Source organism: Schistocerca americana, chromosome 1 (assembly GCF_021461395.2).
Source record: "Schistocerca americana isolate TAMUIC-IGC-003095 chromosome 1, iqSchAmer2.1, whole genome shotgun sequence".
NCBI lineage: Eukaryota > Metazoa > Arthropoda > Insecta > Orthoptera > Acrididae > Schistocerca > Schistocerca americana.
In genome coordinates this window covers 187569010-187593206 of record NC_060119.1, presented here as the reverse complement: position 1 = coordinate 187593206, position 24197 = coordinate 187569010, and the positions used below count along the sequence as shown (strand labels likewise).

The window sequence follows — 24197 nt, the reverse complement described above, 5'->3', positions numbered from 1 at the left end:
CCATTTTTAACAAAGAATCCTTTTTGAAAGAATATTTGCCTTCTGTTTCCTTAGAGAAAAGTTTCCCTTAAATTCAAAATTTTTGCAATGAATTTGCTCCAAGCTATGGCGAAAAATAAGAGCAGATGCAGTTTTACTAAGGTAAGAATTACAGCTTAATTAGTGAACAGGGCCTAAGATCGACATTTCGGTCTATTTGTGTTTTCATTGTCACTGAGATTTTATTATCACTGAATTGACTTTCATTTTTTTTGTGAGGAACTTATACTTGGGTCAGATAGCTAGTTTTCATTTAATTGTCATTGTCATTAAAATTTCTCTGCGGAGGTTACACTTAGCTCTATGTCTATTCACATTTAAAATATTATTATAAATATCTCTGGGGAGGTTACAAACTGCAGTATACAATTGCAGAATGGATCGCTTTTTTGACCCTGTGCGAGACTGTTTATGTGTTTTAAACTCTAACAAGCCGTATTTATAGTGTCCGGACATGTGACTGCGATAAACTTTACGTTCTCCTTAGCTAAAAAGCGTTGTCTTACCAGCTTTGGGTCTGCAATACACAACTATCGAACAGATCGTGTGTTTGATTATGTGAAAGACTGTTTAAGCGTTTTAAACTCTAACAAACTGTATTTGTAATGTGATTGTCTGTACTCCCTGCTAGTCACAACCACACAGTGTCAGTTACCAAATACCTTACAGAACAGTTGCAGTATAGCTTTTAACAACGTTCTGCTGTATGTCTGCTGCGGTAATAGGAATACGTGCAAGTAGATCGTTGTCTTGGATGTTTTCCTAGAAAAGAGAACCATTTGCCTTTAAATTGATTCAGATCTGCGTTAAAGGATGATAAAAAGCAGATGAAGTAATTATTTGACAGGGATTGTAACGAGGTAGGATATAATGGTAGACAGATGTTGCATTCTAGAGAGAGTGAGATGTTGTGGTAGGTCATTTATCGCGCATTTAACTATTTTCTTTTCTGTTGCTCTCTCAGGGTGTATCAACTGTGTGGTATAACCTGCATTGAACAACTACACAGTTGTTGTGGGTGGGATTTAGAGACCTGTCTGCATCCATCGGTTAACAGAAAACCTCCCCGTAGCACATTCATAAGACGACTTTCAAGGCATGTATGATGAATTATGTCCACCAAAAGGATGAAAAACCTATTTCGGCACTCTCCTTTGGATTAAAGAAGAGTACTCCATTTCCCTGGCACATTCTGGACAAACCCCGGATTCAGTTTCATAAATGCAGTGATTCTACGACACTGACATGGATTTGTGAGACACTGCAAACCGTGTGTACACATTTGGTTGACAGATGTGTGTGCAAGAGACTGTGCCCTGTTCATGGAGTCAGTGCAGCATGGTGTGTTATTTCACATGTCAAACACCGCTGCTACGCATTTCTCTATTTTCTCATAAGCTGTCGTTGTTTCACGCATTTTCCGTTCCTGATGACCATTTTATTGATGTGACCATAGCATAATTTCTGAACTCTAAGCGGATGTGTACAGTGGGTGCTACACTCCTCTGGAAAGCTATGTAGTGTATGTATCAGAAAGAATCTATGTCTTTTGTTTCCCTTGGTGTACAAGGTAATAGTTTCATCATGTTAAAGGTTCTCACGAAAGTGAATGAGATGGAAAACACCCAGTGTGAATGTATGTCAGATCATAGAATTTTTTTATTTCCTGTACTGTAATATTAACAGCGTTCCATTCCACACAATTAATGCATCTATAACAACACTGCATGTTTAAATGCAGAACTGTGCAGCCGTAGGAGGGCGTGTTTAAGTTCTACGATCATTTTGCTCTTTCGAGTACCTTCTTGGTATGGAATCCAAACACTGAAACAATACAGAACTGATAGCACAAGTGGTTAACTCCTTCCGACTGGAGCTCCACGATGCATGAACCATTTGTTTCTTCTTCTTCTTCTTCTTCTTCTTCTTCTTGATCATCACCAAAACACTCTCAAATGGTTCACACTCGTATCTAATATACACCAATCAGGAGTGCAAACCCCTCATCATGCAAACATGCGTCTAGAGAGATCGTAAGTGACCGGATGGGTGACATGTATAAGATTGGTACGGAACAGTCTTCGCAGAACGGCAGTTACGTTATTGGAATGAGAATACCAGTCTGTATCACTAGCGTCGTTCGATTGTACAAGTTTGGAACAAGTGTCATATTCTATCCAAAAGCAAAATATTGAAGAGCATTGATTACGTGAAACTCAGCTCGTCCTGTCGTGTAGTGAGTATAATACTTCTTACTTCTGATCAGTTCCATATTAAATTGGAGACAATATTACCGGGAGGGTTGAGTAAAGACAGAGGAAGAGTTACGAGATGCGTAGAGGAAGACTATCTAGAGTTAAGCAGTGTAACAAAGTTCGTGGTATGTCCACATATTTATAGCATTCGCAAAGTAATGGAGGGGGCAGGGGCTTACCAAGGATCCATAAATTGAGAATCATGCTAGAACGTCAGTGGCTGACCGCATCATGAGTTCGACACAATGACACGTTTTGTTGATGTGACAATTATTCAAGAGTAGTGGTTTGGAACTCGAGTAATTAGGTATAATGCGTTTAAATTACAGAAAGCCTGGTAAAATTATGAAAATTTATGGAGAAAACGTAAAACTGAGGTAAATATGACAAAAATGTGGATGAACGAGGGTACTTACACGCTCGCCTGAGTTTATGAAAATCATTCAATTCCTCCACAGGTGCGACTGAAAGCTGATGGTGCATATTGTCCGTGCTCTATGGGTTTAAGTCCCGCAGAATACCCCCTTGTTCCCAATATGGTTACTCTTCGTAAGCCACAAGAACGAAAGACGCAGTGCCCAAAGATTTGGAGGTCATCATAACCACCAACGAGGACACTGAAACAGTGATCGTTTACCTGAGTGCAATATGCACAGCTTGTATGAGGAATCAGTGCTCTTGGTCTCTTCGAAAACGGATCACTGTGACATCTGATAATCTGTCACTGTGGAACATGAGTCTAAACGTAGAGGTCATCACCTTCGGGGAGTTGTTTGGAAACGCTCCACAATGGTACAAACTCTTCCAGTTCCCATATTATGCGATGTCTTACATATTTTTGTCAATAAGAAACACCATCTCTCCGGCCAGAGTGGCCGAGCGGCTCTAGGCGCTACAGTCTGGCACCGCACGACCGCTATGGTCGCAGGTTCGAATCCTGCCTCGGGCATGGATGTGTGTATTTCCTTAGGTTAGTTAGGTTTAAGTAGTTCTAAGTTCTAGGGGACTGATGACCTCAGATGTTAAGTCCCATAGTACTCAGAGCCATTTGAAGCAAACACCATCTATGTCTTCTACTTCAACCATCCTGCGTTTTGTGAGAGCAGCTTAACTTACATATTGAACTGTCTGGCTTTTTATGAGAGCCGATGGATCGCAATGTGTTAATGTCGGTTTAGCGCCTGACACAGGCCGCAAAGCCGGCCGCTGTGGCCGAGCGGTTCTAGGCGCTTCAGTCTGGAACCACGCGGCTGCTACGGTCGCAGGTTCGAATCCTGCCTCGGGCATGGATGTGTGTGATGTCCTTAGGTTAGTTAGGTTTAAGTAGTTATAAGTCTAGGGGGCTGATGATCTCAGATGTTAGTCCCATAGTCCTTAGAGCCATTTTCTTGAACAGGCCTCAAAGTCGTGCTAGAGAAACAAAATGTATCAAACTGCTTATGAAAAGATACACAAGAACTCTCTCTTGTGGTTGGTAGCCTATGGGATATGTGATCTTCCTACAGTACAGGCTAGAAAAATTTACACAGGTCTTTGGAAGCCACCTACAGCAAAGTACCAATACGTGCATATTTAGTGGGGTCACTACATGTGCTCGATGTCAACACGCAAATGGTATTTGTTTTCGGCATATCGGAGGGGAGAGAGAAACTAAAATCTTACCGAGTTCCCTACCAGGTGACATTAGCGATGTTTATATAGTTCGTAGTTTTGCTCCGTTGGATGATACAAAAATAACGCTGAGAGGGAGAGAGAGAGAGAGAGAGAGAGAGAGAGAGAGAGAGAGAGTGAGAGAGAGAGACAGACAGACAGACAGACAGAGACTGTTGGCAACGAAGGCTCTAACGCCATCACATTGTCGTAGAATCATAGGAATACGACAAAGGAGATCAGAAAATATACAGGCCGATATTCATAACTGTCACTCGATGTCGGCGAGTTGTAGGTGTTATGCTTCTGAAACTCTTTGTGCAGTCCGTGTATACTCTGCATGGTTGTGAATTTCCTCTTGTACGTCAGTGTGCTATTTTTCTCGTTGTGATCGATCTCTATATAGTCAGTAACGGTGGAGGACTAGCCAGCCCTCTAGCTAACCGAGCAGTGCTGTGGGAACGTGATGGAATTTCGAGAGATCTGGCAGGGATTTGTGACTTGGCGAGGGCCATGTCTTATTCGTCGAAAAGAGGTGGATTCAAACGCTGTATATCGAAGACTGGAAGATCCGCGAGAATGTGGCAGGTAAGAGATACTCTGGCGAGAAAAGGGGGTTGATAGGTGAGGTACATCCGCTTCGGCTAAGTGTTGTGGACAAAGATTATACAATCTCTCAAGTCTCGCGAAGTGACTGCAATGAGAAAATTAGAGTATAATACGAAGATTTCTCCCGACAGACAAATTACAGCAGAACTCCCTCTCAATAAACGAGAGACAAGGTTATTCCGTGGGTTTTGTGTGCCTATAAATTGATGGACTGATATCTTACTAGTGAACCTTCTACAATAACCTATGAAACCTTCCCTCAGGATTTCTATCTCTTGCTTAATAATATCAAATGAAATCTTCCCTTTGAAATTTATTCTCTTTCTCAATCTTCGCATACAAATTTAATTGCTGCTTATTAAAAGTGATTTTCTGATTATTTCGACGACACATAGAATGTGTCGTCGTCGTGGCCCTCAGTCGTTACCTGTAATAACCCAAAACTGTTCCTTACCTTTTTTACTGTTACTAGATCGCCATCTGACTGCTACATCCAACTGCGACATGAATATACTTACTCTGTTTTACTATACTTTATTAGCTGCTGGTGGGCTGTCATAATAAGTTGCGAGGTGCCGGGGCTAGCAGTGTATTTAACACTAAATTCTAGAATCTACATATGTAAATGATGCTCTAAGCCCCCCCTATTCTAACTCCGACTTTTGCTGTTGCACAAGGATTAAAAAAAATACGCGAACTGACTGTAATCAACCCTGCAAGTGGAGTAGAAAAGAGTTTGGCACCTGCAATAATTTAATTTGATAAATAAGTTAAATAAAGGAAGGTTTCATAAACGTTGTGAGAAATGATGGGTTGCTCTACCGATTAACAGAATGAAAGTTCTGTCCAAAATAACAATATGATTTATTAAGACTAAACACAAAATAATAAACAAAAACACATGAATTCTAATTTATAATACATCAAATTGGCTCAAATTGGATACACAAACAACCGCTGTGAAGGTGAAGTTGTCCCTAAACTAGATTGTGAGGTTTATGACGAAGTGGTATGTGGAGCCAATTCCTTGCTACTCAAATCATAAGAGAGACACACAACTAACCCAACATTAATTGCTGCTACTCAAGACAGAACAAAGTTAGAAAAAGACGAACAGGCGCGCTCTGCTGAGCTCTCATTATCACCTGGGAAAATCCCTATCTGCCGGTGCTGCGGACATACATTACCAAACTGTCTTCTTATCTGCCAGAACACGATCTGGCGTACCGGCGGCGATGGCTGGTTGCTTCGACGTCCTCGACCGAAAGGCGAGAGCCGACTACTTAGAGCACCCGTACAGGCCGAAAACACAACATTCCCGCCCCCACGACAGTGGCCGTGGTTAAACGTTCCAATCAGCAACTCGAAAACCGGCGGAAAATTCCACTCCAGTGCCGGAGCACTACCATTCCACCAATGGAGATTCTTGGCGCCAATTTCTGCACTGATTTTGCTGCGTCACGGAGCTATGCCCTGAGCAAGCCAATCACAGTTACTATTTTGCAGAAACCGCGGGAATTTTTCGCCACAACTGCCTGGGTACACAAGTCATTCCCACGCCTCGCTGTTAGCCCGCCAGAAAGTGTTTTCGCTAAGATTCTGCGAAGTAACGGAACCTTTAGCCCAGCCGCTACTTCAGACCCCTCCGGTCGTGTGTTTTGGTAATGTCGGCGTCTGCAAAGCATTCACTCGACTTCCTCACACCCGTCGGCTTAACCCTCTCCAGCTCAGGAGTGCCCGCCTGTCACCGGACCACCCGGGTGACGAGAGACGCTGCGTGGGAAGTCCGCGTGTGAAGGAATAGCAACTTTGCACCACATGCAATTAGAGAGGAGAATCGTAAGATAGAAATATGAGAGGGGGCTCATGGCACCTCTCATTGCCCCTACGCCATTTTAGATTGTAATTGGTGAGCGGTTGGCTCACTTAGGAGCAAGGTAGTGAGTCAATCGCCCAAGAACAATCTCGCAAACTGACTCCACATGCCGCACTCTATAAAGGAAATCACTGCAACTGAAAAATGCAGCTCATAGAGGGAGGATTATTTATGATGTAGCCATCTTCACCTTCTTAATATGGAACACTAACACTCACATCACACATCCATACCCAGGGAGCCCCTTCCAAACACCGATTCACACAGACATTCACGCTCTAAATATGGCCCGGGCATGTGAGCCAAATATGGAGCAGTTTCTTCTTTACAATCAGAGTTGGAGTGCTCCGCAATTAAATGCCCAAGATGTTACAACAATTTGAATCATTAAACTAACCTGAACTCACTCACACATGATACTATTTAAGCTAACAATCTCTTTGTGAGCTTACAGAACCTAATTACAACCTCCGATTCATTCTGTCTCCCTGCAGCAAGAATAACCTTTGCAAAATGTTCCCTGAACTGATGGTCCATTCACAATGACACAGGTGGTATCTGCTTCAGTTTATGGGGACTTCAGGCACAGTGTTTGCATACACACAACAATAAATACAAAATACAAAAAAAAACATGGTGTGGAGAACAATACAGTAATTTGTAATAAGAATTACAGTGTAAAACACAACACATACAAGGCATAACATACATTACAAAAACAACACTAGAGAAAGAAATTTAAGAAAGAAAAGAAAGAAAAAAAAACAAGGTTCATGGGGCATCAAGTTGTGCGTGCACATTGCACAATGTTCACGACTGTGCTGAGAATGAGGCACTAAATCACATTGTTAGAAATATTCGAAGCACTTCACAAATTACACATTACTGACATCACATAGGGCTAAACGTCGGGTGTTGTTGCTACGTTGTTGCAACGGCAATAGGGTATGCTGGAGCATCTGCAGTACTCTGTTGAGATTGGACCAAGACCCACGCATATGATGACGGCAGTATGGTAGGAAGACACAGTGATAGGCTCTCCTCACGTCGATTAATTGTCTCTGAGGTCTACTTGTTGGGATACATCGCTAGTCTAGGCCTCTTCTCTCGCTGGACAGTACTTTATGTTTCCCAATATTGCAGTTCGACGAGGGATGATGGCACGTGGAGTGACTCCACAAGTGTGTGAGGTCATCCATACAGGATCGAACTAGGAGCGACGATTGCTAAAACTGCTCTCTAATAGAGAGGAGAAGATAGAAATGAGACCATACATTTGTTAGTGTGGCACGATACTGCTTTGTGTATGCGGATCGGCCAATGCCAAACAGGTGAGTATATAGCGTCCCTTTCTGTCCTGAGGCACATGGGGCGCAGGTTCTGACACGATATGTGATCTTCGTGTACTCACGACAACGTGGTCTGCCGCAGAGAATCCCTCCAAACGGCTGCCGCGTCCGGAGAGCTAGCAGGCTGTCGCGTGTGGGTCGTGTGTCAGTGTCAACGGCCAGCCTCACTTTCGCTTGTGGCCTGGCGAGGATCCCGCGTAATCCCTCAGGTATACGGCCCGGTGACTGTCAGCTTGTAGGACCGGGTGTTCTCGCGCCCTTCACGTCAGGTAGCGCGCTGACGCTGTCTTCTTGCAGGTAGCCGATGACCTCCGGCTGGCCTCTGCATTGCCACGATCCCCGTCATCTGCACAATTCTTACAAAAATCTTATGCCTAACTTTTCCCCATGACCTTCTATGTTATAATAAATTTACATCACGATACATTGATGGTCTGTCATTTCAGACACTCTAATTTTAATTTTATAGTTATTCATCTGTAGCTATCATAACAAAAATCATGGAAATAATTTATCTCGATATTTGTGTAGAGACCGATCTCACTATTGTACATGGTGTGTGACGCTATATTGAATAAAGAACTAAATGTGCGGGCCCGCACTAATATTACTATTAATTATATAGATCGACAGTAGACATGCTCAAGAATTAACTACCATTTGCCAACGATCTACATTCTATGTCTTTTAATTCAATTATGTTGTTATGCAGGTCTAAGTTTTACTGTGCTATAAGGAACATGCAACTATGCTACTTTCGCTCGCCCGTCGTCCCTCCATCTCGGGTCTGTGGTTTGGTGACCTGAAAAATAGCATCTCAACAGGCGCGCGCCACACTTGTGGTAGAAAACCCCCACAACAATAATCTAGTTATTCAGTAATTAAAACTTCCGGGCTAAGAGGCCGTGGTCCAATAGTAGAAATACTTCTCCCTGACGTTTCGTTGCCAGCTGCGGGCTGTCGTAGACTCACCTCAGATGATGTTGCCCGCAGCTGGCAACGAAACGTCAGGGAGAAGTATTTCTACTATTGGACCACGGCCTCTTAGCCCGGAAGTTTTAATTACTGAAGACGCCGGCCGTGAAAGCCTACACGCTATGAATCTAGCTATTGTTAAATCCTACAGTTTAACTTATCCTAGTATATCGTACTTTCCCTTTTATTTATTTATTTATTTATTTATTTTATTAATTTTTTTTGTTTACCTTATACAATACCCTTACATAATTCCTGTTACGCTGAGATGTCTCGGTGCTCGCCGCTATTGACGACAGTGATGTGCGCGCCGTACGACATGGCCTCCGAGTTCTCACTACGCCTCACTGAAACTCCAGAGACTGGGTTAGCCATGGCTATACAAGACAATAAATTTATGGTTGCAACTTCTTTTTCTATGTTATGCAGTATTCGCGATCAAAGCACACCTTTCCAGAGGCAATGTAATATGACCAAGTCAGGACTGGTTCCTGTTGAGGATTCCGTCGCCCACCACACATCAGCTACACAGTATGTCACGAATTTCCAAGTATAATTCCTTGGTTATTCATCTGTGACAGTCACAAGCAGCACGCTAAATCCCCAACCAGCACATTGGCATGGTAGGCTTTATGCCCGCATTTCTACCGTCTAGGGCACCATTGGAGTCAAACGCTCACAGGTTCACCCCGACTTGCAAGACAACGGTGCTGGCGCAGCTCTGCAAAAACTATACTGCCCATATTCATCCTCGAAATCACGCAATATACCACAATCTTGCAGTGCACTGACGCGTTCCTGCAAGCATTGGTATGAACGTCTCACGAACTGGTTGTGGCCGCTATGGAGCGTATCACGACTTCTCAGAACGCTTCTAAGAGCACGTTCTTGTATGCGCCCGTTTGTGTGACATCTCGTCACTCATCTTTATCCCTTAACATGGACACCAGATAGGAAAGGACAAAAAAACATTGCTCATGGAAAGGTAGTGACTCTTATCGCAAAGACAGAGGAGATCGCGAACATAGACAAAAAAAAACGTTAACAGCAGTAAATTCTTATGCAGCGTGTTAATACTTCGACAATCTTAATCTATTAATGCAACGATTACTGTTCCCCGAAGAAAGGTTCATATATTTGCCTATTCTACTATGTACACCACTTAAACTACTATTATTCCACGAACTTCTTTGTGTGAGAGAAGTGGTGGAGTCCTATGGACTAGCGTCAGTCCCTTCTTAGACTCCCCCTCCTCTGACGTGCATTAGGATTTGGAGGTCTAATTTCAATCTCCTGGTTCTCCTGTTGTCCTTGATTTCGCTCTCTCCAATTACGGTCGCTTTGCCGTTCGTCATTCCTCCTGTCCCAGATTGCTTGTCTAGATTGACCCTGTTCCCTGACGTTCTGGTTTCCGTGTCTCTGGTTTCCATAACCTTGAATAGCGTAACCTTGATTTCCGTAACCCTGGTTTCCTAACTGACCAGTGCGATTATGCGATCTGTTGTCGTCTTCCCTTGCTGGCCCGTGGTATTTGTTATTTTGCGCCTTCTTCCTGTCCTTTGCGTCTTGTTTATCGAAGACTACTTCGAGTTCGCGCAGTAGACTCTTGAATGCATCTATGTCAGATCCACACTTCCCGACAAGTGTCTGTTGATACCTAACTGGCAATTTCGAAAAGCAAAATTTAATGATTTCTCCGTTGCTATATGGACTATCTAAAAACTGATTCTTCTTGAGTAAATCATAAAAAAATTTGGTTGCGCTTCTATGCCCGGACACTTCCAGTTCAGGACAAAATATTATTTCCTCTTTAATCCTGTCTTGCGTTTCCTTTGACCAGTAGGTCCGCAGGAATGCACCAACAAATTCATGATAAGTCCGACACGTCGCTGCCACGCCCCGCATCTTTTCCGCGGCTTGACCTTCGATGTGTCCACACATGAATTCTAATTTGGCCTGGGTTGGCCATGACTACGGTAATGAATTTGTAAATTGCATCACCCAGCTCTTCGGATGCATCGACCCTCCATTATCTTTGAATTTCTGGAGTTTTAGTATCGACAGGAAGTGATTGTGATCAAAATTCTGTCCGATCCTCGCACTGGTGTTGTCACTCGTTTCCGATACTTGCACGTCTGCTGAGTGTCCTGATCTATCTTGCTGATAACTGTGATGTGCTACGTCTGTATCGCAGTGGAAGTGGCATTCAGCATTCACTCTTCTAAGTGGGCTGCAATTATTGGAGCTATTACTCGCTGTTTCTTTGTGTGCATTGTTCGTTCCGCACGCTGTCACTGGGCTAGAGCACGGCGGGCTTTTCCTCGGAGACACAATTCTGTGTACTCCATCATTGGTATCCGATCGCGCAGTGCTCGTGTGCCCGTTTCGCTCTAGTTTTGCTATCCGACTCTCTACTTCTTTCACTCGTTTCGTGATGTTCGTAACCGCAATATTACCTTGAGTCTTTAAGGCCGCTAGGGATTTTGAGTGGACTTGTGTCGCACGTCGCAAGCGCCCTGCGAGTTGAGAAGTTACTCTTGCGATTTTCATTGCCCCTGTTGCTGCTGTTTTGGCTAGGCCTGCTACTTTTTGTGCTACCATTGACATTTGTTTTACTTCTCCACATTCTTTCTTTATTGTTAATAATTCCCCACGAATTTCCCCTACATGCGAAATTATTGCCTCCGTGTCCTTCTTACGCTGTTCGTCAGCTTCTTCTTTCTCCTTCTTACGCTGTTCGTCAGCTTCTTCTTTCATTGATCGTAGGAAGCTCAGTATTGGGTTAATGTCATCATTTTGATCCTCGTCACACATGGGCGATGTAACTCTGGACACCTGGGCGCTAGAGCTCTGACGTGGCCGAGCTGGCCCCTGTCTGCTCTCGTTCATTTGATTATAAACTTCTGCTACCGTCTCGACCTGTATGCCTGTCTCTGTTTCATCCTCTACCTCACTATCATAATCACGGCGGCGACGTTGCTCTAAGATCGCGTCCAAATCACCTTCCTCATCAATGACCCTGTCGTCCTGTCCTGCTAAAAATGTTCCCATCTCATCTCCGAACCTATCCCCGTCCGTAAACTGCCCCTTATCCATTATGCAATCCTCTTTTGGTTTTAACTTCGCTCGATAATAGTCGTGCCTTACTTGTCGTGATCATTCATGAAAAACAATTTTATCTAAAATGCACAATAAAAATAATCTACTCCATATATTCTTCGACATAGACACAAAATTTCAACAACGCCGTACCAACGATGTAATTACATGCACAGAAACTGCACACAAACCCGACAAAGTGTGAAATGGTACGGACACTACATCAAAGAAACATATAAAACAATGAACAAACAAACAAATATATACGCTGAAAACAAAAAGAGTAACCATGCGCCGCTACTTAAAAACTAATCGCGGAACTACAAGGAAAACAAGTTGGGTATTACTCGTTAAAAAAAATAGAGAAAAAATTGAATGTTCCTACTAAGAATCCTGTTGGCTTATCAGTGATTCACAGGAAAGATCCGAGGCTAAGGGTCGCCATTTTATGCGAGGTGCCGCGGCTAGCAGTGTATTTAACACTAAATTCTAGAATCTACATAGGTAAATGATGCTCTAAGCCCCCCCTATTCTAACTCCGACTTTTGCTGTTGCACAAGGATTAAAAATCTACGCGAACTGACTGTAATCAACCCTGCAAGTGGAGTAGAAAAGAGTTTGGCACCTGCAATAATTTAATTTGATAAATAAGTTAAATAAAGGAAGGTTTCATAAACGTTGTGAGAAATGATGGGTTGCTCTACCGATTAACAGAATGAAAGTTCTGTCCAAAATAACAATATGATTTATTAAGACTAAACACAAAATAATAAACAAAAACACATGAATTCTAATTTATAATACATCAAATTGGCTCAAATTGGATACACAAACAACCGCTGTGAAGGTGAAGTTGTCCCTAAACTAGATTGTGAGGTTTATGACGAAGTGGTATGTGGAGCCAATTCCTTGCCACTCAAATCTTAAGAGAGACACACAACTAACCCAACATTAATTGCTGCTACTCAAGACAGAACAAAGTTAGAAAAAGACGAACAGGCGCACTCTGCTGGGCTCTGATTATCACCTAGGAAAATCCCTATCTGCCGGTGCTGCGGACGTACATTACTAAACTGTCTTCTTAACTGCCAGAACACGATCTGGCGTACCGGCGGCGATGGCTGGTTGCTTCGACGTCCTCGACCGAAAGGCGAGAGCCGACTACTTAGAGCACCCGTACAGGCCGAACACACAACATTCCCGCCCCCACGACAGTGGTCGTGGTTAAACGTTCCAATCAGCAACTCGAAAACCGGCGGAAAATTCCACTCCAGTGCCGGAGCACTACCATTCCACCAATGGAGATTCTTGGCGCCAATTTCTGCGCTGATTTTGCTACGTCACGGAGCTATGCCCTGAGCAAGCCAATCACAGTTACTATTTTGCAGAAAGCGCGGGAATTTTCCCGCCACAACTGCCTGGGTACACAAGTCATTCCCACGCCTCGCTGTTAGCCCGCCAGAAAGTGTTTTCGCTAAGATTCTGCGAAGTAACGGAACCTTTAGCCCAGCCGCTACTTCAGACCCCTCCGGTCGTGTCTTTTGGTAATGTCGGCGTCTGCAAAGCATTCACTCGACTTCCTCACACCCGTCGGCTTAACCCTCTCCAGCTCAGGAGTGCCCGCCTGTCACCGGACCACCCGGGTGACGAGAGACGCTGCGTGGGAAGTCCGCGTGTGAAGGAATAGCAACTTTGCACCACATGCAATTAGAGAGGAGAATCGTAAGATAGAAATATGAGAGGGGGCTCATGCCACCTCTCAAAGTGGCTGTATTTATTACCAAAGCTGACGTTATTCTTTAATAGCAAAGCTGACGCTATTCTTCAATTAATTTAACTGACGTTACGTAATTAATAGTTAAATTTTTTCTTGACAACAATAAAATTTTGCAAAGTTTTACGTTGATGGTTTTTGGGATGGATTACAATCAGTAATGCAATATTGCTGGCAAAAATTAATTATTTCTGAATGAAATGATTTTACAAACATTCAAATGGTACTTACTTTTTACAATAATCTTACAACTAGCATTGCGCAAACATACCTTCAGTAGTCTTGAGTTCCTCAAAGAAATAATTCAATAATATTAGTTCTCAAAAAAATAATTCAATGATGTTAGTTCCTCTTATGATAATAGTTAGCTGATGTCTCTGTACATCCGTTTATAATCACTTGTAAATCATAGCTAGTGGCTGGCAGGCACACCGCTCCTCTCAACCTCTCGCTTCACACTTGCTACCGACTCGCTTCACATCTCGCGTACTACTGACTTCCTAGGAACGCTAAAGTGCGGTCTCTCCCGCCAACAATGCTTCCTTGTGCAGACAATCCCTGCTACCATTACAAAATATATCAATGCGCGGTCTTTCCCGCTCTTTTCTTAAAATGTATCCATAAGCGGTCTCTCCTGCCCTTTTTAAAATTATATCAATGTGCGGTCTCTCCTGCCAACAATACTTTGGTGTAGACATTCCCTGCTACTACAATTATTTCCAACATGACAAATATTAATTATTCCTACTTAATCCTATTAATGAAATATAAACATCTTTCACAAATTGTGGTTTGAGAATAGACAATAGAAATGTACATGTCTTACAGTAGGTACACTAAATTTACATTTAGATAGAGATGCTTACTTCGCAAGCCGTCGTACGGTGTGGGGCGGAGGGTACTCTGTACCACTACCACACATTTCCTTTCCTAATCCACTCGCAAATAGGGCGAGGGAGAAAGACTGCCTACATGTCTCCATATGAACGCTAGATTTTCATATTTTATGTTGATGATCCTTATGCGAAATGTATGTTAACAGCAGTAGAAACCTTCTGCAATCAGTTCAAATGTCAGTTCTCTAAATTTTCTGAATATTTGAAAGCTGGCTACACTGAGTCACAACGCCAGAGATTGCGCCAAAGAGTATTATTCAGCCGCCTCCACTGGCGCAGTAGTTGTTCAGAGAATGTCGAGGGCAGTGGTAGTTCAGAGGTTGCCGTGGGCAGTGCTTGTTGAGAGGATGTCGAGAGCAGTACTAGTTGAGAGCATGTCGTGTGCAGTTGTTGTTCTGTTGGGCGAGACAGCAGATGCTGTTCGGTTGGTGTAATGTATAGATGGAAGATGTTGCAATGATCACAGTGTATTTTTCGTCAAGATATATGACGATAACAAAAAAATTTTTATTTCAAATTTCCTAAATAACAACGCCTCTTGGTCACAGGTTCAGTCAACAAAGCATCTGGCTCGTGTTCGTGTATTAGACTGTAATTCTGGTTTCTATGTGCAATTATAGTATTTCTGGTTTTTTAATTACTTCATTGTAAATGGTGTTTACCATGCCAGATACATGTACGTTGAATCACACTTCCACACACAGAACAGTTACACTTGTGCTTTGTTGTTTCGTAGCTTTTATAGTTGCAGGGAACTTAATTAATCAATTGTGTTAACGGAAATTTCCTTTCATTCTTTATTGTTATTTTATGCAGTCAGATTGCGTACTAATACTAGTCAGGGCCAACCGGTTACGAGACTTCGTAACCGTACACACAGCTGCCAAAATTACTTTTATTGTATTTCTTTAATGAAGCCCGCATGCACGTGGCGACCGCTGCTTCGGATCGTCCCTTGGAATTCTTTTGATAGTAAAAATAGCAGACAGTATTATTGTTGTAGTAATTTGTAGTTTAGTAATTGTAGTCTATATTGCATGTGTAGATTTGGTAATTGAACATTTGTAGTTGTCTTGTCATTCTTCTAATGGTATTTTTGCAGAATTTAATTTTTGATGTCTCGTATACGGGGTTGACAATTTTGTGCAATTATGAAGACTTTAATTGTTCGTTAATCGTGTTTGTCGGGAAGCATTTCGTGTGAATGGTATTGTTGGTGATAATGTGCTGTATTGTGTGTAATTTTCGTATAGTGACGAGTTTTGTATGTTTTGTAAATGATTACGCGATCGATGAAAAAGGAAAAAATTATGGATAGTCAGAATGGCGAAATTGTTAACATGGCGAACTCGCCAACACAGGAGAACAGAATGATGAATAATGAAGTAGAAAACAATTTAATAAGCCGGGAAAATAGCCCGGAACCAGTTCAGAATTTTTCACAATCGGAAAATTTTTAGAATATGAGATTAACGATAGAAGCTTCTGAAATAGTATCGAACACATATAGTTTTACTGCTATGCCGAAGGAAGTTAGTTTTACGGGAAATGTTAGGGGCGAAAAGAATGTCGAACCAGTTAATATGGAGCAGTTGATGAATGCAATATTAAATTTGAGATCACAAATAGGAACAATTAAAACTGATATGGGAACAATGGAAACACGGTTAGACTCACGAATAGGTACATGTTTCAAAAACATGAAAGATGAATTAAAGAAAGAAATTAGACAAGAAGTACAACCGATTTTGAATTCTCACAATAATAGATTAATTTCAATAGAAATTAGACAAAAGGAACAGGATAGAGAACAGGAAGAAAGAGATCGCGTGATAGTACAAATATTTTCAGAGTTAAATTTACAACGTGCACACGATAAGGAAGAAATATTTGAAAGAATCGAGGAATCCGAACCAAATGACAGAATAAATAACCTAACACAACAATATGAACAGTTAACTACTAATTGTGTCAATACTGAAACCCTAGTCGCGACACTTACGGAAGACGTAAATAAACAGAAAGAACAAATAGGTGACTTATCGGAAAGAGTTATGGAGATTTCAGATAAATTGACAAGTCTTAGTTTTAAATGGTGACAGAGATTCAGATGATACAGCTCCACTGCCATTTGCAGAAACCGAAGAGTACCAGAACATAAATAAACATGTTGAAAACCAAGGAAAATTTAATGAACGCGTTAAAAGGGAATTTGAGGCGTTACGAAAGCAAGTTAAACAAATTGAAAGCGAAATCGCAGGAAACGACAGTAGAAGAAATTTAGAATCACAGATAGCAGCGGGTTTTGAAGAAAATAATTTATTTCATTTACGAGATGCAACAAGAGAGCGTCAGGCGCGCAAACTTGACAATAATCGACATTCGGACTGGGACAGACGCGGTAGGTCTTTGTCGCCACGAGGCGAAAACTTTGACTATGAACACTTTTTAACTGTTCGGAAATTTAAGATCTTTCGCAATTCTAAGAATGACATACATCCATGTTCAGGGTTAGATCAATTTATGTACGCACTTCCACCAAATTGGCCACTAAGTCACAAACTGGAATTTATGTGTGGATATTTAGAAAACGAACCGGCGACGCGCATGCGCGCACTTATTAGAGATTGTAATAATTTAAATGATTTTTATCATGCATTTCTATCGGCATATTGGCCCGAAAACACGCAAGACACAGTCAAACATAGTCTTATTTTGCAGCGTAATTTTAAACAGTCTGAGTTCCGCACGCCAGCAGAAAACTTTGAAGACATGATTCGAAAGAATCAATTCCTTTCTAACCCTTATAGCGCGACTGAACCAATTCGCATTTGTTTAGCTAAGCTACCACAATCGATAAGACACATTGCTTTAGCCGGAAGATGTAAAGACGACATTGAAACTTTTAAGACTTTGCTACAAGAACTTGAGTATGACAACGACGACGGGACTTCTTGTAATTTTTTCAGTAACGGTAATCACAATAGATTTTCAGAGAAAAGGGATAATGATCGGAACGGACGTTATAGCGGTAATTTTGAAAATGACAGACGAAACAGACGGGACAATAGATACCAGCCTTATGACAAAGGAAAGCAAAGCGATTACACAGTATTATTTAGTTCGCAATGATATTCTTTTTAAACGAAAATCGGTTGACAACTCTGTTTGGTTAGTTTGCATTCCTGATGAGTGGGTTAATAAACTGATTTGGTATACACATTTCAGTTATGCACACTTTGGTCCCAGAAAATGCTTTCATAAATTACGAGAAAATTGCTACTTCAGTAATATGGAAAAACGTATTGTATTTGTTCTTGCCAAATGCAAATTATGTCAAAAGTCTAAGCCGCCAACTATTTCTCACAGAGCACCATTGTTTCCCATCATTCCAGCGAAATTAAAGGAGATGGCTGCAGTCGATTTGTTCGGTCCAGTGGTTCGTCCTACTAATGGTTTTGCGTACATTTTGGTAGCAGTGGAACTGACATCAAAATATGTGTGTTTTACACCTTTACGCCAAGCCACAGCTCCTTCAGTATCTAATGCTTTCATCAAACATTTTCTTAAAGAAGTGGGTCATGTTATTGAGGTTATATCAGATAATGGATCACAGTTTCACTCTAAAATTTGGCTTCGTACTCTACGGCGTTGTAAGATTAAACCAATTTTCATTTCACCTTTTCACCCTCAATCTAACGCTTCAGAGAGATGGATGAAGGAAATCAATAAATTGTGTCGTCTTTATTGTCATCAGAATCACAGAACGTGGGATCAGTATCTTCATATTTTTCAAAACATTCTGAATGAAATCCCAAATGATTCAACTTCTTTACCGCCTATATTGATATTAAAAAATAAAGCAGCGACAAATCGCATTTCTCAAATCGTTCCTTTTCCGCCTACACGGAAACTGCGGCATTTTGAAGTTATCAACCTGGCTCTACAAAATATTGCATCTGCGGTTGCTAGAAGAGAGAAATCAGCTAAACGTCCTGGTCGTTTAAAAACCTTGTCAGTTGGTCAAAATGTGTTGATTAAGTCTCATCGTTTGTCTCACAAAGGAAAAGGCTTGTGTCGCAATTTTTTTTTATTTTTTTTTATTTATTTATTTATTTATTTTTTTTTTTTTTGCTTTATAACGGTCCATATAGAGTTCGCAAAATTATTCATGATAACACTGTCGAAGTAGAAATACTTAAATCTCGGCGCTCTAAGGGAATACATCATATATCGAACGTTAAAATTTTTGTGGAATGACATACTTTTGAGAAACTAACAGTTATACGTAAACACGCGGAGAATATAAGGATATCGCGCCGTGTTCTGGCGGCGGCATATACTCAAAGCAACAGACAAGTCTGCGCGCCGCACAAGGCAGTCGTTGACCGCAAACAATTACTTCCTACGTCACGCGTACCTACAGCTGATCGAGCGCTCAGTGCGAATGCACTGACAGCCGTAAACAAATACACAGTCTAATTTTCCGAATAAATTCAGTATAAAGCTACAGTGACTTGATAAATTATGTTATTAACGTTCAGTTTTTTTCAGGATACAGTTGTATAAAATATTTAAGAACTTCAGGTAAATTCTGTGTGTGTCCGACGTTAAGAGGACTTGCTATCGAGAAAATTTCAGGAAGAATGTAATTTCGAAGAAGAAAGTAATAAACTAAAAAGGTAACTATTAATTGAGTTTATTTTTCAGGTAACATATTTCCACTTAGGTATGTACTTTAGACGTAATTTGCTGCTCGCGATTACGTGATTTATACTTTGTGTTAACTGATTTTGACAATGACTGATTAATGAACAGAGTTGTTACTTATGTATATTATGCATCGCTTGGCTGCTCTGCCTTTTCACTGATGTCATATTTTTTTATTATGTGACTGCTGTGCTTATTTATTTAAATTATAACTGTCACCTCATTAGTCGTGCTGATATGGTTATGTATGCAAGTCATACTTTGTAATTTATCTGCTTGCACCTTCATGTTTACTTATTAAGACTACATATGAACATTTATTTGCTTATGCTGATATGATGCTAATGACCTGTTTATTATGTAAGATATCTATTTGCTGCTTTGCGTATAGAATGCGTATTTACACATTTTTGTTTTGTTGTCATAACTACTCTTTAATTTGGTATATAGAAATGCTGATATACTGTGTACGAACATAGAGTTTGGGTTACACTATGGTATTAATTATAGATTGTTCGCTTGGCAGAGCCTCGTTGTAGGGATTGTGCTACATCCACTTGTTGACATCCTGTTCTCTACTGGTATATTTACTCGCTATTGCATGTGTTGCTTACGCTCAATGCTTTATATTTTAAGATAATAAAATGAACTGCTATAATTCTACGAACGACATTGGTACAAGAAACTTCATTGAAGTCACATGAGCTGGAGGTTTTATGGAAGCTGTACAAATGTATGCTAATAGAAAGGAAGCTAACGACATGAAATACCAACACTAGGTTTAGACCGTTGACAGTTATTACACTGCATTCTTCGTGAGCAATTGAAATAGCAAGTGACACTTGAGACAAGAAATACTCCACATGTTTGCTTCTGTTTTGCTGTGATTCTTGAAGTGGTGTACACACTGTGAAATATTACGATCGTTCACACTCCGTACTCGTACTTACTGAAAGTTATTCAAACTAAAGGCTGTTAGAGGTCATGTATGCATTTCTTTTATTTAATTATGGACAAGGTAACCAAAATGTATTTCATAATTCATAATGAGTAGAAGATTTTGGTCAGGTGGATTACACAGAGGTTGTGTGTGGACATTGTGCCTTCGGATTGTATGGGATGAGGAATTGAAGTTTGTACTAGAATTTTATCTGTACTTGTTCGAGGAGACTGACTAGAGGAAAAAGTTGTTATGGAAGTGAAATGATATTGGTGATAAGGTTTATATGTATCGACGTATTGAAGCGGTATAATTGAGGTATTGAGATTGTGTGAAGTTGATGATTATTGGAGTTTTGGTGGACAAGAGGTAAGGTAAATGATATTGATGATAAGGTTTATATGTATCGACGTAAGAGGTATTACTGAAGTATTGAGATTATGTGATGCTGATGATTATTGGAGTGTTGGTGGATAAGAGGTAAAGTAAGTGAGGAGCATATTTTTTTTTTTTTTTGGTTTATATGGAACAAGGAGGATGAAGATGCCAGACTAGAACACTCAAGTAGAAGGAAGATTGTCTACTCACACACTTTGTTAAATCAATAAGCAGTACATACTTTTCTTTTTGAAGAGAGGAAGAATTCGCATATCTTGGCACACTGACAGTTGTTCGGCAATCGTACATTTTGATTTGGCTTGGCAAACATTGGTCTTGACATAATGACTATGACGTTGACTAACTATTATTGACTGTTATACGCTGTTGCCACTACTACTTGATACACATGTTGAACATCAAATTTTGACAGAATTGCATTTACACAATCAACACTATGCAATTACACAGTAGTACTTAAATGTGAATGAAAGATGAGTGATTGTGTTTTGTGTGTTTTCCTTTCCTAATCCCAAATAATTGGTACCGACCTATCTCCTAAATATTATTTTACTTGTTTGTTGCGGCTTGCACTGACACCCATAAATATTATAGATTTACTGATATTTGTAATAGTTAATATGACAATTATCAGATATCATCGTGCATTTATTATAATTTGTATGTTTAATGTAAGAGCATTGATAATAATTTTGTAAAAGCAATTGTGTGTGCATTTAAACTGTTGTTCGTGCTTACATGTATTAACATTGATGGGTGCCACTTGGAAATGTTTAGTCCTGCTGATGAACTCTGATGAACTGTTTAATTAGTGATAGTGAATATTATGGGCTGTTACCTGCACTTGTTCAACATTGATGGGTGCCACTTGGAAATGTTTAATTTCTGCTGATGAACTCTGATGAACTGTTTAATTATTGATAGTGAATATTATGGACTATTACCTGCACTTGTTCAACATTACTGGGTGCCACTGATGGAACTGCTTCTACTGAGATGATGTCACTTGTTGGTGTCTGCACCAGCTCAACATTGTTGGGTGCCACTGATGGAACTGCTTCTACTGAGATAATGTCACTTGTTCCTGTCTGTACCTGTTCAACATTGCTGGGTGCCACTGATGGAACTGCTTCTACTGAGATGATGTCACTTGTTGGTGTCTGCGCCTGCCCGCCATTGCTGGGTGCCACTGTTGGAGCTGTTTAAATACTGCTGATGAAATGTTATGAGACTGCTATTTGCACCTGTTGACCATTGCTGGGTGCTACTGTTGGAACTGTCAACTACTCTGAGGAGTGTTACCTGTTTATTGAACTATTGAAAAGATTTTATGCGAATATTTGTATAAACCGTTTTTTTGTGCATTTATTGTTTATGAAATGTTATGAGACTCTTACCTGCACCTATTCGTCATTGCTCGTGACATGATTGAATAATACTTGTGTAAACTATTATGTAAAATCACATGTATGCAAGCATTTGTATTCCTCACTGTATTTTATACATTAGGTTATTGAAGGGTTGGTGCAAAGCCAAAATTTATTTAGTTATGTGATATTTACTTATTAATATCATCTTATATTTTTGTCTGTATTTTTTTGGACGAATTTGGTGGTATTTTCACCACCAATGCTGGCAAAAATACCATCAAATTCTAGCACGTGGATGAGAGGCATATGAAAGGTGGCTACACTGAGTCACAGCGCCAGAGATTGCGCCAAAGAGTATTATTCCGCCGCCTCCACTGGCGCAGTAGTTGTTCAGAGAATGTCGAGGGCAGTTGTAGTTCAGAGGTTGCCGTGGGCAGTGCTTGTTGAGAGGATGTCGAGAGCAGTACTAGTTGAGAGCATGTCGTGTGCAGTTGTTGTTCTGTTGGGCGAGACAGTAGATGCTATTCGGTTGGTGTAATGTATAGATGGAAGATGTTGCAATGATCACAGAGTATTTTTCGTCAATATATATGAAGGTAACAAAAAAATTTTTTATTTCAAATTTCCTAAATAACAATGCCTCTTGGTCGCAGGTTTAGTCAACAAAGCATCTGGCTCGTGTTCATGTATTAGACTGTAATTCTGGTTTCTATGTGCAATTATAATATTTCTAGTTTTTTAATTACTTCATTGTAAATGGTGTTTAAAATATCTTGTCGTATTGAGGAAGAACCGTGCCAGATACATGTATGTTGAATCACACTTCCACACACAGAACAGTTACACTTGTGCGTTGTTGTTTCGTAGCTTTTATAGTTGCAGGGGACTTAATTAATCAATTGTGTTAACGGAAATTTCCTTTCATTCTTTATTGTTATTTTATGCAGTCAGATTGCGTACTAATACTAGTCAGGGCCAACCGGTTACGAGACTTCGTAACCGGACACACAGCTACCAAAATTACTTTTATTGTATTTCTTTAATTAAGCCCCCATGCATAGTGTTCCTCGAAAAGAACATGGTCTTCCCTCCAGGGACTCCCATTTCAGCTACCTGCCGAATGTAATCGGACCACAGAAAAAAAATTACTCACCATGCAAACTGACTGTCACGATCAATTTAATTAATTAGTCGTTCCATTTGATATCAATGTCGTGCCGCCTGGCGGGTGGAAGTGTGGGCGAGGCTATCACGGACACAATTCGCCAATTGGAGTAGCAATCAGGTATTTTTTCGTTGCGGCGAAATCTTTTAACGAAATTTCAGTCACCCAACTACACATGACCAACGGACTTGCCGCAGTGATAACACCGGTTCCCGTCAGATCACCGAAGTTAAGTACTGTCGCGCTGGGCTAGCACTTGGATGGGTGACCATCCGGCCCGCCGAGCGCTGTGGGCAAGCGCAAACTGAGGCAAACTGAGGAGCTACTTGATTGAGAAGTAGCGGCTCCGGTCTTGTAAACTGACATACGGCTGAGAGAGCGGTGTGCTGACCACATGCCCCTCCATATCCGCTACCAGTAACGCCTGTGGGCTGAGGATGATATGGCGGCGGGTCGGTGCCGTTGGCCTTTCCAAGGCCTGTTCGGACGGAGTTTCAACTACACAGGGACAAACGACCATCGTAATAAAATCAACTACATTTATAAAGTGATACAGAGTATATACCTGATATTTACAACTCCTAAGTGCCGCTGCGTTGCAAGTCTCCCTAGGTGATGAAGCAAATGGTTACTGTAAGAGAGTTCGAAAGTGAGGGAGCATCCTGTGACAGATGTAGAACATGGTCTTAGCATTCCATCACACACCAAAAATGAGTTTAACATTTCAGTCCTGTGATGCAGGACGTAGCAGATATTAAGCTGGTAAGAACAGATGTTTTTCTACCTTATAAGATAATATTTAGAAGAAATATACCCTATGCCGCAGGGTTGTACAGGATTTTCGTAACAGGTAGAGATACTTAAGCGATATGAAATTGCCTGTATGCTCCGATTTCTTCCGTCCTCGAAAACTCGTATAAAACTCGTACAAAAGGGAGGAATCAACATTTTGCGTGAGAAATTCGAATTGGATGGACAACAAGATCCCTGTCTCGGACTGGGTAAACAGGGGTAGTCTATGTTAGGGGTGATACTGCAGTTACTATATGTCCAAGCCGAAGCTGTTAGCCTCGCTGCTAAGAATAAAAAAA

At 40.9% G+C, this 24197-nt stretch overlaps 1 pseudogene; it reads right to left on the bottom strand.

The window, feature by feature from the left end:
• Positions 1 to 23734: 23734 nt before the first annotated feature.
• LOC124554699 lies at positions 23735 to 23916 on the bottom strand (annotated as a pseudogene).
• Between the last annotated feature and the right edge of the window lie 281 nt (positions 23917 to 24197).